This window comes from Phyllostomus discolor, chromosome 3 (assembly GCF_004126475.2).
Source record: "Phyllostomus discolor isolate MPI-MPIP mPhyDis1 chromosome 3, mPhyDis1.pri.v3, whole genome shotgun sequence".
NCBI lineage: Eukaryota > Metazoa > Chordata > Mammalia > Chiroptera > Phyllostomidae > Phyllostomus > Phyllostomus discolor.
In genome coordinates, this window is record NC_040905.2 from 11,122,660 (window position 1) to 11,139,938 (window position 17,279).

Consider the following 17,279-nt stretch of genomic DNA (forward strand, 5'->3'; position numbering starts at 1 on the left):
CAGCCCCAAGGACTTCCACCTGGCTGTGACAGGGATTTGACCTCAGACTTACAGTAGCAGCAACCTGCTTGTCCCTTGCAAAGCTGCTCTGTCCCTTTTGCATGTGGTTCTGGTGGGATGCCAATCACAGTCCTCCACTGGGTGTATCCCAACTTTCCCTCCGGATTCTCTCTCCACTCTGCTGTGTCCCAGAAGCCCAACTGACTGCCCCTCTCCCTATGACAAAAAAAGTGTTCCTGCCCTGCCTATCCACAGTCCACCTTTAGCACAAGAGTTGACCTGATAAACTCTTTCTTACTAAAGTGATAAGAGCTGCCTTGGTGAGCAGGAAAAAAAACCAAATCCATATCCAAATCCTGATTCTTTCACTGAGTCACTGAACCTCTCTGAGCTGGTTTCTTCCTCCAGAAATTTGAGATAAACTTAACCCAGGAAACGGCTCTAGAATGGGAGGGACTTCAGGTTCCTGGCTGCTGGTGTTGGTGGGCGAAGATGTTTTTTCTTTGGTGGCGAGGGGAAGTCTGAGGAGGTCGTGGAAAGGCCGATATGACGGCCGACTTGCAGTCCCAGGCCGCATGCACTTCCGTGCCACCGCTGAGGAGCCTGCCGTGGCTGCGAGGGCAGCAGGGACACTGGTGGTGACAGGGAACCTGGAACACCAGCCAGGGCCATTCCACGCAGAGCCAGCTGGATTCTGCACCTGCCACTCCCCACACCCGGCGGGAAGGGTTCTCCTTTCTGTGCTTCCAGAGGGGCCCCTTGCTGCGCCCCCGTCCCCACCAGGACAGCTTCCTCCTGCAGGGCAGCTGCAACTGCAAGGCCATGACACTAGAGCAACATGCCTGTAGAGCCTGGGCAAGCACAGGGAGGGTCTCTCGCAATCACCATCTGTGTTGGTGCAATCCGGGTGGGGGGGGTCCAATCCGCGGTCCAGGATGGCTGTCACTGTGGCCCAACACAAAATCGTAAATTTACTTAAAACATTATGAGATTTTTTTTTGTGATTATGTGTCACAAGGTATTATAAGATGTGGCCCAAGACAACTCTTCTTCCCGTGGGGCCCAGAGATGCCAAAAGGTGAGACACTCCTAGATAAAAATACTGAGTGAAAAGGTCCAGATGTTTCCTGTAATGATTGCTGAGAGAGAAGAGCAGAAACTCTTCAGACCCGTCAAGAAATCCCCCAAAGATCAAGACAGTGGCTCCAGCAGGACACGCAGGCATCTCTCTGCCTCTTTCCCTCTTGGTGCGGTTTCAGTCCAGGCGGTGAGTTCAACCCAGACAGACCAGTCCCGTGCAGTTCCGGTGGGTCCTTTCTCACCCCTCGGCCACGCCCACAGGGGGTGTGGCCGTCTCTCTGCTCCGCCCACCTGCTCCTACTAGAAGGTCGGGCACCAAGGGAGGTGTGCCATTCTTTTCATCCACACTTCTTATTACTAACTTTCCTCACCTCCTTGCAGGTCTTGTAAAAAATTTTTTTAATTTTAGAAGTTTTATTTTTTATTGAATTTGTTGCAGTGACATCGGTTAAATTTATATAGGTTTCAAGTGCACAGTCCTCCACACTTATTTTGATATTTAAGCTCTGCGACTTTTTTTGTGGTGCTGCTCCACAAATAGAATTTTAACTGTGCCCTGTCGGTGTTTCTGTTTCCCACACATGGCTCCCTACCGGCTCGTGCTGTTTCTCAATTTGAGGGTCATATCCACAGTGGCTAACCATTCTATTCCTGTCCCGTGTGCGGCTGACCATACACTGCCAGCCCTAAAGCCAGACCTTGTAATTAGCTCTGTGAGTTTGGGAACATTGCTTCTTTTTTCTGTGCCTTGATTTCATCATCTATACGTTTTTTTTAAAGGGGGGAGGGGCTGTTGGTGCAGGTACTGTCTTTGGTTCTATGTTCCTCTAAGGGGCTGTAGGATTGCTATCATTCTTCATCAACTCGAATGACCTGGACCCGGATTAATAGTTTCTTAGTTTACGCAAGTCAACACATATGTTAATGCATCTTTCTAAATAACTGTTTCATTATCAAGTATCACCAATAACGTCTTTGCCATGGGAGTATCAGTAGGTTGGGGGGTGGGAGCAAGGCCCTGAACAACAGGTCACTGGTTACACCGTAAACGGGGGCCCCAGGAGACGGCCCTCTGGTGCTTCCGGAGAAGGGCGAGGGCACGGGGAGCTGGAAGGAAAACAGAGCACGCACACTGTCGCAGAGAGTGCACGAATAGGCAGCGCGCATACACACACACACACACACACACACACACACACACGCATGGCTCTTCTCCAGCGTAACTCCTTCCACAGCCAAAAACACAAGCAGTGGAAGTTTCCAGCACAATGGACGAGCCGTCTCCAGTCCTTAATTCTCTGCTTCCTGAACTTCCCCGAAGCTTTATGGTGTTTGTAGTCTACCTACAAACTTGGGCTTTGAAATTGTAAAATTGTAAATTTCCCATGTCCTTTTTCCAGCTGAGGGCTCTATTTGCTTCCTGTTGGAAAACTTCCTAATATTTAAGTCTAGTTGTCCATTTGTTATTGAGACTAAAATGAGATCACTGGACAGATGTTTTAAAAAGAGCATTTTTAGAATGCTAAGGAACAGTACTGAATGGCAAACACCGAGTGCCCGGGGTTCTCTGCCGTGGTATCGGTTCAGAAAGGAGAACATCTGATTCAGGACCAGGGAGTGGACTCGGACGGAACGTTCACAGTTACCATTCAGCCGGCTTCCTCGGTGGGAAGTGAGGGCTCACTGAAGCTCCATTCATGGCTTTTTCACTTCCCTCCTCCCAGCAAACAGCATCTTGGGAGCAGATGTGGGCTGAGCTGTGGCTCCAAGAGCTTCTAACTTCGGCTGCTGCTGTCGAAGCTTCCCGACCAGAAATGGACAAGAGTCACAGTTGCCCCAATTAAAACGACTAAAAATGACAAGAATGGAATGTTTACTGTCTGCTAGTACCTTGACTTCAGAGAGGTCAGGTAGCTTGTGTGAGGCCACGTAGCCAATCAGTGCAGCGTCTGGCTGGAAGTTGGGTCCTACCCCTGCCAGAGGCTGAATTTATCGCATCCTGCTACACTGTCCATAGAGAAGGCTTCTTTTTCTTTTATAGCTACCTAGTCAGAGATTTTCAATACTATCCCACTTCCCCTACTCCCCACACCACCCTGTGGGCCAAGGGTGAGGGTTAAGCCAAACAGTTTAATTTGGTTCCAAAATATTTATTGAGATCCAGCTATTTGCTGGGCACCATGTTCGGCGGTGCCACAGACACAAAGTTTAGAGTGGGGAAAACAGTATGTATAACTATGGGTGGACTTAGAGCTGTAAGCAGAATGTGACTGTATCACAGGAACTGCAATGGGGTAAGGAAAGGAAGAAATACATTCAAATGGAGATCTGGGCTCTTTTCAGGGGATACCTGAGCGCATTTTAAAGGATAGGAGGGACTTGAAAAAACAGAGTTGCAGGGAGAAGCTATTTTGAGTGGAAGAAACAGCAGGAGCAAATACAGCCGGATCACAGCTCGACTCCCGAGCCTACAGTTGGAACACCCTTCTCCTCGCCAGCCTCCCAGCTAGGTAAAGAGGCAGTAACCTCCAAAGCTATTAATGCGGGGCTGCCACAGCCCAGCAAGTGAGAAAACACAATGACTACACAGCAAAATCCAGGCTGCTGGAGGCGGGAGGACTATGGACCTCCCAAATAAAGGTGCCCCCCGAGTGGTGGGACTCAGGGCACATGTTCCCTTCTCCCATCAGGAGCCACACTGAAGACAAAAACCACAGAGCCTACGGAGGTGATGAGTCACCTTGGACTTCAGCATCACCCGCCCAGCTGAGTGCAGGGCGAACGGGCTGATTGTCAGCAGGACACGTCTGGACGGGGCAGCAGGCACGCCTGGTGTGGTGCACTGCAGCTCTGGCAGCCATTCTCCTTGGTTGGGCCCAGGAGGTACTGATTTTTTAATACCTTTGAAAGAAGGGGGTCCCTTTTAAGGGAGTCACAATGTCCCAAAGCAAAAGAACCCAGTGCAGTTAAATTTGTAGTTCCTTACTTGTAGTTCATTGAATATATATATTTTTAGGCATAAGTTGAATGCTTCATAAATGGCATGGAGTGCATTCCATTAATGCACATTTTGCTTTCTCAGATCATTTTTGTTGTTGTCTTTATCGAATCTCAAGTTAAAGAGTCCCTTGGGAGGGAGAATAGGAATGGTATTTTCTTACATGTGCCTTTTAGAAATCTGGATTCATTTACCAGAACCTAACAAAAGCAGTGAGCTGTGGGGTGTGGGGCAGGGGTGCCTCAGAATGTGGAAACCGGGGTGATGGCAGGGAACAGGGGTGGCTGCATGACTTTTCCCAGGTTCTCTTTTACATTTGCTTATATGTCTTCTTACCTATGCGAATATAATGTCTCTGAAAACATAAGCAGGCCAATCAAGAAAAGAACTTCCAATAACTCTAACTGTTTAGACTATCTCCAGAAGGAGAACATTAAAGAAACTGATCCTGGGGTCACCTCTAGGGAGGACAGCAGCTGGGGGGGCAGGAAAAGGAAGAAGGCTTGCTTTTCACCCAATCACCTGTTGAACATTTTGAATTCTGTGCCACGTACATGTATTGTCTGCTCGTGAATAATAGATGGAAGAATAACAGTAACCCTAAACTAGGATGACCCTTCTGGCTAATCAAATGAAGAGTTCGAAGAAAAAAGGACCAAGTAAAGAGCGCCCTGGACTTTTTTAAAATTAAATTTATTGGGGTGGCCCTGGTTAACAGGCTCATGTAGGTTTCAAGTGTGCATCTCTGTGATACAAGATCTGTCCTGGGCCTTTGGAAGCCGGTTCCTCCTCACCAAAAAGGCCCCCGGCTTGAAGAAATAGTGCCTCCTCTGACTGGCTGATGCCCAGCTCTCTGTAATTGGGGCTTGACTTATTTTACAAATGCTTCCCTTTCTGGTTTTCTAGGAGGGATCGCACATTAAGCTTTGGTGACATTTCCACGCTAGCGAACGTAAATGTCGCAGTGGGAAAATGCCAAAGCAAACAGAAATAACAACAGGAAATCCACCCACATCCCATATTCGTTTGTTTGTTGTTTGTTTCAGGAGAAGAAGCAAAGGTCTCAGAAAAGAGTTGCACTGTATTCTTTGCCTCCCATTTTCCGGGTCTCCCCGGCTCCCTTGTGGATATCGCTAGGCATTCCCGCAAAACAGTTTGCCATGGCAGAAGCTTTTCGGGGCAGGGTTTGAAGCGGGATGGAAGGGACAAAGTACAAAAGGGGGAAGGATTACCTTGGGCCCGGTCAATGGTGCTGTTCTGAGAGCAGTGTAATGAGAGGGCAGGGTGCAGTCAGTCCTTTGGTCAGTAATGCTGGAAGAGCCAGTGCGTGTTGGGGAGTGAGTGGGTGGTTGGTGGAGGGTTATTTGTGTGAATGGAGAGCTGTGTTTATTGACAGATGGGGGTCAGGGTGGAGGAATATCTCCCACAAAAATGCCCCTGGCCCAGGAGGAAGGAAGTGGCTGTCAGAAAACGAGTAACGATCAAAGTTGCCCTAGAACCCTCTTACGAGTGAGATGAAGTTGACATGAACTTGAATATCTGAGAATATCCTATGTGTTTTTCTCAAACACTACATAGTCTTGTTGTTTAGTCCAGGAACTAAAGAATGTAGCTAGAAATAGTAAGTTCTTCTAAAGGCTCAGACTTCCTAGCTGGCAGAGGGGTGCATACCTTCAGCAAAATGTGCTGGGTCCCTCTTTCAATGACTTAATTTTTATGGCTGGGAATGAGAGGAAATATAAAAACAAGCTGAGGTTGAGTGAGTTGAGATATTTCTTTTGGACTACAAAGCAACAGAGCTCTAAAACAGTCTTTATCTTGCCTTTGGGGCATACACACAGTTTTGTGATTTCTTTCTGTGTGGCTGAGTCCATGAGCAAATATGAAAACGCAGATTTCCCCTGGCACTTGTCCTGCTGAAGAAGCTCCAAGGGCAGGTGGCAGGCTTCCCCTTCTGGGTAAAGAGACAGAGCACCGAGGAGGAGAAACCTTTTGAGCCTCCACTTGCCTCATGCCTCTGAGTCACTCGTGATCCTGGTGTGAGGACAGCCATCCAGAGGCCACGGGCTATGTAAGTGGGAGGATGAAAGGCCAAGACATCCAGGGTGGTGGAACAAAAGGCTGGAAAGAGCCCAGGGCCCTTAGGACATTGCCGCACTGCATCCTGGGGGTTTATCCTCCCATCTGCAATCGATACTGAGAAGGCTGAGAAGGTAATGACGTTGGGTATGAGAGAGCGTCAGGCTCCCATGTGGACCTCAGCTTCTGAGAGCTCTGAGACCTTCCTTTATATCCTCCCTTGACCCACTGCATGAGTCAATTCACATCTATTAATTCATTGACTAATTAAGTGTTTAACAGACTAATGGAGGATATCCAACTTCAGCTACACAGGATACGGAGGGCTTGGAAGGTGGTGCAGAGAGAGGAGAACACCGTGGGAGAGGAGAACACCATGGGATAGGAGAACACCATGGGATAGGAGAAGGTGTAAGAACAGAGGTCCTGGAACAGGTCATTAGTGCAGCATAGTTTGTGCAGAAGGATGGCATCATCTGGAAAGGGTTAGTGGGAGTTCGATGACTGGGAGGAGCAAGCGGCTCTGCTGGATGCCCTGCCAGGCACTGGGGCCCGGGCAGCAGACCGCCACCGCAGTCCCTGCACAGCGGAGAAACACCCGGACAGACACGCGTTAGAGAATGCATTGGTCAGCAGCCGGTAGGACATATGCAAAGACAGACATGCAGGGCAGTCAGGAAGCTCTTGAAGTTGCAGAGGAATGGACTGGGGTGGTGGTAGGGAAGCAGGAGGGAAAGAAGCAAATCCTGTAAATAGTTCCACTGAAGAACTGACAGAAAGCAAGAGAAGAGAAATGGTAACATTTGCTTGGTGCCTACTCCGTGCCAAGCACGTCACAAACGCTGCCCCGTTTAGTCCTTGCGAGTCATGTTATTATACTCACCACCCAGAGGGGAGACCGGCCTGTAAGCATGCAACGATGTGGGAGTGGCCGTAGTTCTCATCGGGGTATGTGAGGAAGCTATCGCTGTATCCAGGGAAGAGGCAGAAGTCTGAGGACTGCCCTGAAAGACGAGTGGAAAATTTAACAGACAGAAAAGTCAGGCACGAACATTCCAGAAGGCGGATGGCATGTGGAGAGGCGCTTCTTTGGCAACATCTTTGCATGCGGCGTCTTCTGGGGAATTCGGCAGTACAAGGAGGTTCCTCCCATGGTGAGATATTTGCAGGCCAGGGAAGGGGGCTTTCTGGTGCCTTGAAAAATACCACGTAGCTAACTGCCCACTTGGCGTCTTTTAGAAGAACTCTAGTTGTAGCCAGAAGGGAGCCTCCAGAGATCCCTGCGGGAAGTAACTCACTGTGAAGTGGTGACATGAGAAGGTGGAGGAGTATTGAAGTTTTTCCCCTGTCCTTCATCTCTCCACTCCTCCCAGCATCCTCCAGGGCCAGTGTTCTCTCCCCCGTCCCCTCCCCTGCCTGTTCTCCCACCTGTGGGGCTACTTATATTTGGAGCACAAAGAGCCAGACAGCACCATCTACATCCCTCATCTATTCACTCTTGAGCCTGACTCTGCAGCCTCCTCCTCTGCCCCCTTCCTTAAGATCACAGACTGCCCTTCTCCTAGCTCCTTGCTGCTTTCTGACATCTGGTCTGGGGCCCCCAGGGCTGGACATCAGAGACTATCTACCCAAACCTCTCAGTGTTCAGGACGTCATTCGCTCACTTGCTTGTTCCCTCCAATGCCCTTGGAGATGGACAGGAGACTTCAGATAACCCTAATCTCAGGAGGGTCATCTGAGGCTCCAAGAACAATGCTCCAGTGTCAGGAGGGGCAGGTGGGCTGCTGGTGCGCTCCCCGTCATGTCCCCTTGCTCACCTGCCCAGAGCCCCTCTCTGTGCCCTTCGGGAGGATGAGGGGTCTACCACATCCTCCTTTCTAAAAGGTGTTCAGAAAGTTAGCACAGGTTTCCATGCTTCTGCTCTGAGTCTGCTGGAACTTCGAAACTACTCTTGGAAGCATCGCAAATATTCACATTATGATCACATTACTCTTCTTTCAAATGACTCCCGAGTGGCACGGGACTCAGGGTCAGGACAGCCAGTGTCTGCAGACCTGACCTCTGGTGTGGCTCCTGCTTCGTTCCGTCATTCTGTGCCCTTGAACTAGACACAAGACTCCATTGCCCTGAGCCCGTCTCCCTCGGCGCAGCGAAGCATGCTCCCTCCTCTCAGTGCTGCTGGGGGAACAGGATGGGCTCCAGAGAGTTCCGTGATGGAGGAAGTATCCAACTTGATGGATGTGCACTGTCACTGGCAGCAGGACACAAGAGCGATGGCACAGATTGGAGCCAGATGGCTGGTTTTCTCCTCTGGAAATCCCCCCCAAAATCTCGGAAATCCCCTACGCTCAGAAGCCTGATGTTCCTTCATCCACGGGCATCACACTTACTGGGGGGCGAGATTGACAGGAGGGTTTTCATGGTTTCTGTCTAGCCCACCGGCTGCACGAACGTCAGCGTGCTTGTCTGGGGGTGCTGCCCGGTCCCTCGGGGAAAAATCACATAATAGGCAGTGTAAACACAGTACTGTTTCTTCTAAAATATAAGAAATTCTGAACTGGAGACGCATTTGGGCTCAAGGATTCTGGATCCAGGATTTTGGGCCTTTGGAACCAAACTCATAGGGTTGCTGTGAGGGTCAATTACATCGATTCAGGTAAAGCTCTGAGCCTGGTGCCTGGCCCATGGGAGAAACTCGACAAGTAGTAGCTGCCGTGCTCCTCCCTCTGTCACTGCAACCCTGAGCTCCCTTAGCACTTCCCACTGTCACTCCAGAGCTGCTTCCCTCTGGGTGGCCAGGAACACTCATGTCTACAGTTCTGTCCGCTCACCCACTCAGCAGTCGACTTCCCCGAAGCTCCTGCTTCTCAGCTCTCCACCAAAGTGCTCCCCTGGTTTAGAATAGGGACATGCTCCCTGTGGCCATCTCCCCTACCTCCCTCTGCTTCCTCGGCAGTTAGGTGGGTGGTTGCTTGCAGGGGCGGAAGGGTGGGAGAAGGATTCAGGTAGTATCCCACCAGCCGGTGTCAGCCTGGTAGCTTACTCTGACATACTGCCCGTGGACTTTGTGGCTAGGACCCCAGATGAGCCATGGGGGCAGCTCTGCCCCCTTACAGGAGTTACTTCCTCCTTTCGGGACCTCAGTTCCTCGTGGATTAAGCACACCCATCAGCCTAAGTGATGGCTGCGTGCTTCCTTGCCCCTGTAAATCCTGCCTCCTGCAATGCCGCGCTACACCTGCTGTCCTTGTGCATCTTGAACTTTGTGATCACGGGACATTTGACCCTCTTTTCCCAACTCTCTGGGCACGGACACTAACATGACTGTAGAGCAGGCTCTGGGTCATCCCCTGGACAAGTTTGGGGATGAATCGGACCATCTCACGTTCAAAGAGGTCCAGCCTTGGGGCTAGGGGGCTGCAGGCAAAGATGCCATCCGTTGAGTAACATTGGGGCTGGGTGGCACAGGGACCAGCACTGGATGCCCAGTTCATAGATAGGAAGACCCCTCCAGTGGGGACAAGGGCTGATGGAGAAGCAGGAGAGGGACTTTGAGGAGAGGCTGGGGCTTGGGGCGGGGCTCTAGTGCAGGAGGGAGGCTGAGGGATGAGGGAGAGAGAGCGGAGAAAGGGGCAGCAAGACGGAAGCCCAGTGAGCCCAGTGCCGTGGGCTGGGTCACCCAAAAGTGGGAGGAAGCGCCACGACCCTCAAAACCATGGCCCTCGGGGCTCTGGAGACTAAATGCCGCCACACTGTGGCCAGATGCTATCACACCTCAGCCTTGTCTCCCCTTTATCCTTATAAAGAGGGCCCTAACTTTGTTTCAGGAACAATGCATTTGATTAATGACACTGGTAGCACCAGAGTCCCAGGGTGCTTGGGCAGGTATACATGGGAATCCCCGGGAGGGGGTGTGGAGACACCTGCAAAAGGGTGGCTTCTGCTGTCCGTGCTTTTGCCCTTCATCCTCCCACTTCTGTTTCTGCCCGAAACTCGGGCAGGACGCTGCAAGAGAAACAGCTGTCTGTCTGGTGCATGGGAAGGCCAAAGCCACAAGCCAAGCTGGGTGGAGGTGAAAGCTAAAAGAAGCCCATGACCCTGACAGCAGCGGAGGTCAAAGGTTGAGCCCTGGGTGGTCATACCGCAGCTTCTTGTCACATGCAAAAAATAAACTCTTGTTTGGTCAGTTGGCTGCGGCTGGGGTTCTGTGTTTTGCAGACAGACCCAGCAGTAACACGCACACTTTTCTGTGTCACCGGGCTGTTGTGAGGATTAGATGAGACACCTCGGGAGACTTTGAGATGAGCCCGACAGGCGTCGCTGAGCACACAGGTTCCTGCTTTGGGACCTGTTCCAAATCTTAAGCCCTATACACACAGTGGAGACGTGAGCCACTGATACACACCTCCTGTCCCCAACTTGATTAACTCCAGACTGAGAGGGGCAAGGGTGATCCTGGGGACACAAAAGGGGTGTCGTAAATCCAGCTGCAGAGAAGCAGTTTAGAAAAACCAGGGGAAGCAAGGCAGAGGATGACAGATGGGGCGGCTTACTGAAAATCCATCTGCACATGTGGAAGGATTTCTCTCCTTACGTCCTCTGAGTGGTGGTTCAGTAGCACCTTCTTCACATCCAGAGTACACCATTCATCCATTCATCCATTCATCCATTCATTCATTCATCACCAAGTACTTCCTGGATGCCTACATTGTGTTGGGCACTGTATTAGGTGCTGGAGACACAGAGGTGGATAAAATACAGTCCTTGGCCTCACACTTCTTCTCTGAGTCCCAAATTGTTTGGGAAATAAGGCCAAAAGGTGAAGGGCACATTTAGGTTAAATATGATGGAAGAAAAAGCCATGGATGCTGAAACTGCCATCATTTTGCATCCTCTTACTGATGCTGGGAGAATCACACACACTGGGTTTGGGGAAGTGGGGGATATTTCCAGTCTCGACTGAAGTGGAAAGTTACTGGTATGCTCAGAAGTAAGCTCACATAATTACGAGCTGAGGTCAGACGAACTATAGAGTTCTTAATTTCCAGTATTTCCTTGGGCTGTGAGTAAACTACCACTTGACTCAAGTGGAATGTGCTATCTTTTTAAATGGAAAATACCCAGATGGTGGAAATTTTATGTGACTTACCAGTGGGAAGCTGTTGTTACCCACTGTCTTCAGTGAGACCCACCGCACCACACTGTGTGCAGCTGACTGGACACAGTCCCTACGCTGCCCACTGGGTTCACACAGTTGCTCCTGGCAGGAGAGGTGATAGGCTCTGTGGTGTAGACCATGCTTCCGAGTACAGACTCTGGCGTAGGGAGACCTGACTTCAAATCCTATCTCTGTTCCTAACCAGCTAGTGAGAAGCCAGGTAATCCCCTGACGTTACTGAGTCTCAGGTTCTTCAACCACAAACGGGAGATAATAAGTCCTACCACATAGGATTGTTATGAAGATTTAAAGTAATAGATTATGCAAAGGCTTGACACAGAGTCAGAGCTCAAAGTACTGTCGCTGTGTGGGGAGTGAGGTGAGAAAGAAAAGATAAGAAAAGGAATCTTTTCTCACAGGGATCACCTGGGCTGGAGCCAGTGAACCCCCAAACAGTCCTCCTCGTGTTCCCTCTGTCCAGACACGTCCCAGCCACAGACCCCAGAGTCAGTCACCCCTGTTCTCCCGAATTCTGTCCCAGCCACCTTCAAGCTGCTGGGGAGTGTGGGGCTCTCCAGTTGTTTAAGTAGAAAGCTGCTGCATTTCAGAGGTGTCGAACATTCATTGCTGAGGGTGGCCACGCAGGCCATTCTGGAGGGTCTGTGAAATGAGTGAGTCCAACACCCCATTGAATGGATCCACATTGTGAGGCTGGTGGAGGGTTTCCATGAAAGGCCACCCCATCTAAAGACATTCATTTCTCCATCTCTCCAGGGGAGGTGATTGCCCTGACCTCATCAGACGGTGGGGGATGCAACCAAATGACAGGCATCTAGTGCGATGACTGGGAGGGGGTGGGAGGTCGGTAAATATCCCTCCTTCCTTCCCCATGCCCCTGCCCTGCTCTCATGCTACCCTAGAGCGAAGGAGTATTACTGCCAAAGTGCTGACAACATGAGGAGGACTATAGAAATCTACTCGCAGCAACTGACACTCCCGTTGCAATTAGCTTATCGTTTCCTGGTCCAGTTCTTCTCAACCCCAGAGCACTTTAGAATTACTGGGCAGAATTTTAAAAATTATTCATGTCTGGCATGCACTCCCTCCCTCAAGAGAACCTGACTTAACTAACAGTTCCTTGAAAGAATGACTGACCACCTCTCTGGGTTTCCGTTTGTCCTTCTGCAAACTGAGAGCAGAGAGGTGGAGTAGCTTCCACATGTTGCACAGCCTGAGAAGCCACGGGTGCACTGAAACTCAGCCGAAGGCATTTACCCGATGGACGCTGTCTTTAGTTAAAATACGACATTTTGTCTATCGTATGGATTTTGATATTAATTTTGAGTTATAAAATATTGCATTAAAGTATTATTCATCTTCATTCCTGGGGTTTTTATAGTACCTCCTCAAATTTTGCACCTGAGGCCATAGTCAAATATGGGGAGTGCTTAAGAGAAAGCTTTTCTCAATGTTGTTTTCTCTAGAAATTGCATCTAGAAAGGGAAATGAACTGGGCATTTTGTCCTTTCCCTTGAATGGTCATGCTGGGCCTCACTGTGGTTCTGTGCTGTGGTTTAGGAGTGTCGATGGCCCATCACGAGGGTGAGGATGAGCTGCTGGTCGGTGGCAGAACTGGGCTTACACCCAGTGAATTTCTGAGGCTTCTCTACGAGACATCAGTTGAGAGTGAATTGAGGACTAGTTAGGTTTTGGATGTGTCTTTGTACCGCCTTACAGAGTGCCATCTCAATTATTGTAACAGCAACTTTATCAGGGTCAAGTGTAGTCTTACATGACCAGAAATGAACTCACACCTAAGGGTCTCTTACAGGCCAAGTCAGTAGCCTCTCCAATGTGTGGTAAAGATAAAACTCCTGCTACATGTCTAAAGCAGAAAAGATAAAGAGCATGTGAGTGTGTTTTATATCAGTTTGAAATTTTCAAGAGTGCCCTTAAATGTCATGTAGGTCTGTCAAGAAAGAGGCAGCATGTTCCTGTGATTGGGTCCTGTAGGGGACATTAATCACCATGCGAAGCAGCGCTGTGTAGTGAACTGCCAAGACCCGTCATGTGCTTCACTGCTAGGCTAACACGGAACGGGCAGGACCTACCAAAATGGTGATCGAAGTCCATGATGAAAAAGGTCAAGTTTCCTTGAACAAGGAAGATTATAGTTGCTGGAAACAACATGGAGAGTGACCTACAATATGAAAACCAAAAGATGACAAAAGAAAAAGATCTTAGAACACCCTTTTGCATACAACAATGAGAAATCAAAATTTGGACGTTAATTCTAAGGAGGAGACACTCAAATGGCACCCTAAAGGGCATGGCTAACTGGGCAGAAAAGGTACACTAGTGAACCAATTGTCAATCTCTTTTCTGTGATGGGGCCAGCCGCCAGATCTCACACTGAGATGTCGTAATGATGTCTGAAGTTCAGGGACAGGAAAGAGAGGGAAGAACATGTCAAAGGTTACAGCACCACACGTGGCTTTTGCCAGTAACCTCCCCAGACCAATCTGCCCTGGCACAGGGGCTGCGCTTTGGAAAATATTTGTCGAGTACCAGAGTAGGTAACATCTGAACCCTAACAGATTTAGGAATCATCCGTTGTTGTTCATAGCTAAAATGAAGAATGTGAAGGAAATCTGTGGAAAATGTAACATGAGAAGAGTGGGGGCCATCCCTAATGTTTAAGATCAGGACAGAAGATAAGGAGCCCAGTAAAGGGACAGAAAGTAAATGCCACAGAGAACCAGCAGAGTGTATTATCGGAGAAGCCAAGGACGCCTGGTGAGACACAGCTGAGAAGTGCGGCCAGCTAAGGACCGTAACTGTGCCCTGATTTGGCCGTGTGTGCCCGAGAAGTTTGAGCAGAGTGGTGTGCATCCAGCACAGATTGCAGGGGACTGACCAGTGAGAGGGAGGAGAGGAAACGTGGGTGGGACCAGCCATTGCTTAAGATCCCGAAGAAGGAAATCCACGTGGACACTGTTAACAAGCTTTTACTCCTGATGAACCTGGCTTGCTAAACTGTAGAAATGTATCTTCCGAACTGACCTGCCTGAACTACCAGGGTAGGAAATAATCACATCTGACCCTATGATTGGAGGAAATATTCAAATAACAGAACAGTCCAACCTTGATTCCTTTGAATATTAAAAACATTATTGCCCCGGCTGGTGTGGCTCAGTGGTGTGAGTGCCAGCCTGCAAACTGGAAGGTCATAGTTTCGATTCCCAGTCAGGGCACCAACAGGTCCCTGGTTGGGGGTGTATGAGAGGCAACCAATCGATCTTACACATGTTTCTCCCCTTCTCTTTCTCCTTCTCTTCCCTCTCTCTAAAAATAAATAAATAAAACCTTTTTTTAAAAAAGCATTGTTTGCTCCTTAGAGAAATAATGCCTTTAAAAAACTTTCTCCATAGCAATTCTTGGCCTTCTCTGTAGTACAGAATTTTCCCACAAGAGTTCGAGGAAAATAGGTTGGTATCTCTTCCTTAGAAAAGCAAGCCTTGGGGGCTAATGAGTTATTGTTGAGTCCAGCAAAGTACCCACCATAGAGGCAAGAAAAGGTCTCTTGACCTGCTGTACATGGACACTAGGTCCTATGTCACCTTTGGGTAAACACAGAAAGTGACCAGCGAGCTTCGGTTCTGCTGTGTCGCCAGAAGACTTTGCGCAGAGAAACTCACTGGAGGTGCTGGAAGGCAGATCCTGCCTCTTATTAAATAATCAAAACTTCAAAGTTGTTCAAGTAGATCAGCCGTGAAAATGCCAAGAAAAATATCTCATTGATTGTTGTTCTATTTCACAAAGCCAAGAGTCTTAGGCTATCACAACATCCTAGTGTTTTCAAACTTTATCTTAGCATCAAATCTTTTTCTTGAACTAAATTGCTCCCAATATAAACATATATCATTTTTTTAAAGCTAAACTATGGTGGTTGAAGTTGGCTGAGATTGGGCAAAAGTTTCCTCTTTGGAATGCAAGACAGGTCAAAAGTCTTAGCTCCAGAAAAGTGGCCCGCAACTCTGGCTGCATTTTAGGATCGCCTACAGACAAATCCGAATGCATTGAGGGGTCCTGATGTAGTCGTCTAGGGGAAGGGCTCTGGCACGGTTTTTTAATAAGCATGCCAAATGATTCTATAATGGAGTGAGGGCACAGACCGGCTACCCCAGAGAAAGACTAGAAGAAGTTCTGTGTAGCCAGAGAAGATTCTACTTACAGTAAGATTACTGTCAAACCAGCAGTTAGAGGCTACTCAGCAGTTGGTTAATTAAATGGTGTAGTTAATGAGAGTTGGCAAATTCACCAATGGAAATCCATTCTACATAGAATTAGAATATGATAATATACATATTGCAAAAGTTGGACTGAATCTCATTCAGCCAACACTTATCCAGAAATCATTTCTTGAGTGCCCATTATATGGCAGACCAGGTAAGGGACTTAGAGGGATATATAAATTATTCTTCTTATCTTTGCTTTCAAAGAACTGTTGAGTCTTTTGGGGAGGGTAGACTGTATGCTACAAAGCAAAATCTAAGAATCAAGAAGCACTGGAGGATCTTACACTATCTTGAAGTCAGTGTAATTTTCGTGGGTTAAAGAAGACTGCAAATTGTAGCCACTCCTCCCATCGGAAGGTGGTATCTATCTTCCTCTCCCTCCACATCCGGCCTTGTCACCTTCTTTGAACAATAAATGCAGCAGAATTGATACGTGCTAGTTGTAGGTCGAGGCTTTAAGGCCTAGATTTACGAAACTTGACAGCTTCTGTCTTTGTTCTCTTGTACCTTCAATGACTATGTACAGTGGGCCAGCTACTCTCCAGCCCCTTGTGTCCTTGTCTGGGGAGAGCTCGAAGGTGTGGTGAGCCTCATGTGACCTTCTGCGTAGCTTTGGGCATGCGCACTCCCACAGAAATGTACTTTCTCTCCTCCGGGAACCCATCGCCAGGAGAACACCTGGAGAGACAGATGCCTGGCTGTCCCAGCTGTTTGAACAAAGTGCCGGATACATGTTGGAACAGAGCCCTGAAGCCGTCATGGGCGGGAGCCCAAGCAAGCCATGTGCAGAAGCCACGTGGGCACCTAGGGCATGCTGGCCCACAGCCCCAGCTCGGTGGCCACATGATACAGTTTCATGACTAACAGCCAAGGCCAGGGGAAGAATCATTCAGTCCCCCCACAGAATCATGAGAAAACATTTAAAATTTTTAAGCCACTAAGATTTAGGGCTGTCTGTTACACAGCAGTATATAACTGACACAGAAACTGGTAACGTGAGACGGGGTGTGGCCATAAAGAGAGAGAGCCCGTAGAATTGGGTTTGTACCAGTTAGCAGGTAGGAGCTGGAAGGATGGCAAGGAGACCCGTGGAGGTGGAACAGTGGCGGAGTACTTGCTACTGGAGTACTTGCTACTGGAAGCTGGAGAAAATAATGCTTCCATTGTGCAGCGCCAACTCGTTAGCTAGAAAATGTGACTTCATGGGCGTGGACCACAGTGTGGTGATTGCTAGGGGCATGGAGGTACAAGCAGGCTAAATGGTAATGGAAAAACACATAATAAAGATTAAGTTTAAAAAAGAAGGAAAAAATTGCTTCAGTCTATCATCTGTTTGTGTTCCCCTAGATACAGTACACATGTTAGTTATGTTTTATCTAATGCACTTTCATATAGTCCCTAAATCATACTTTCCTTGTGTTCATGTGATACCATCAAAGTGTATCTGACAACAATAGCAAAACTCACATAATATGCGTGGGTAAAAAAACAGTCATCAAACCATCAGCACCAGCTGATGTATTCCCCGTGTACTTAGCGAAGCCAATCAAGATGAATTAAACCAGCAACAGGAGCGGATCATTGAAGTTTTTTCCGACTGCTGTAAAATTTTCCCCTGAGCAGTAACCTCTCAGTGGAAAATCCCCAGCACGAAGGTTCAGTGAGGA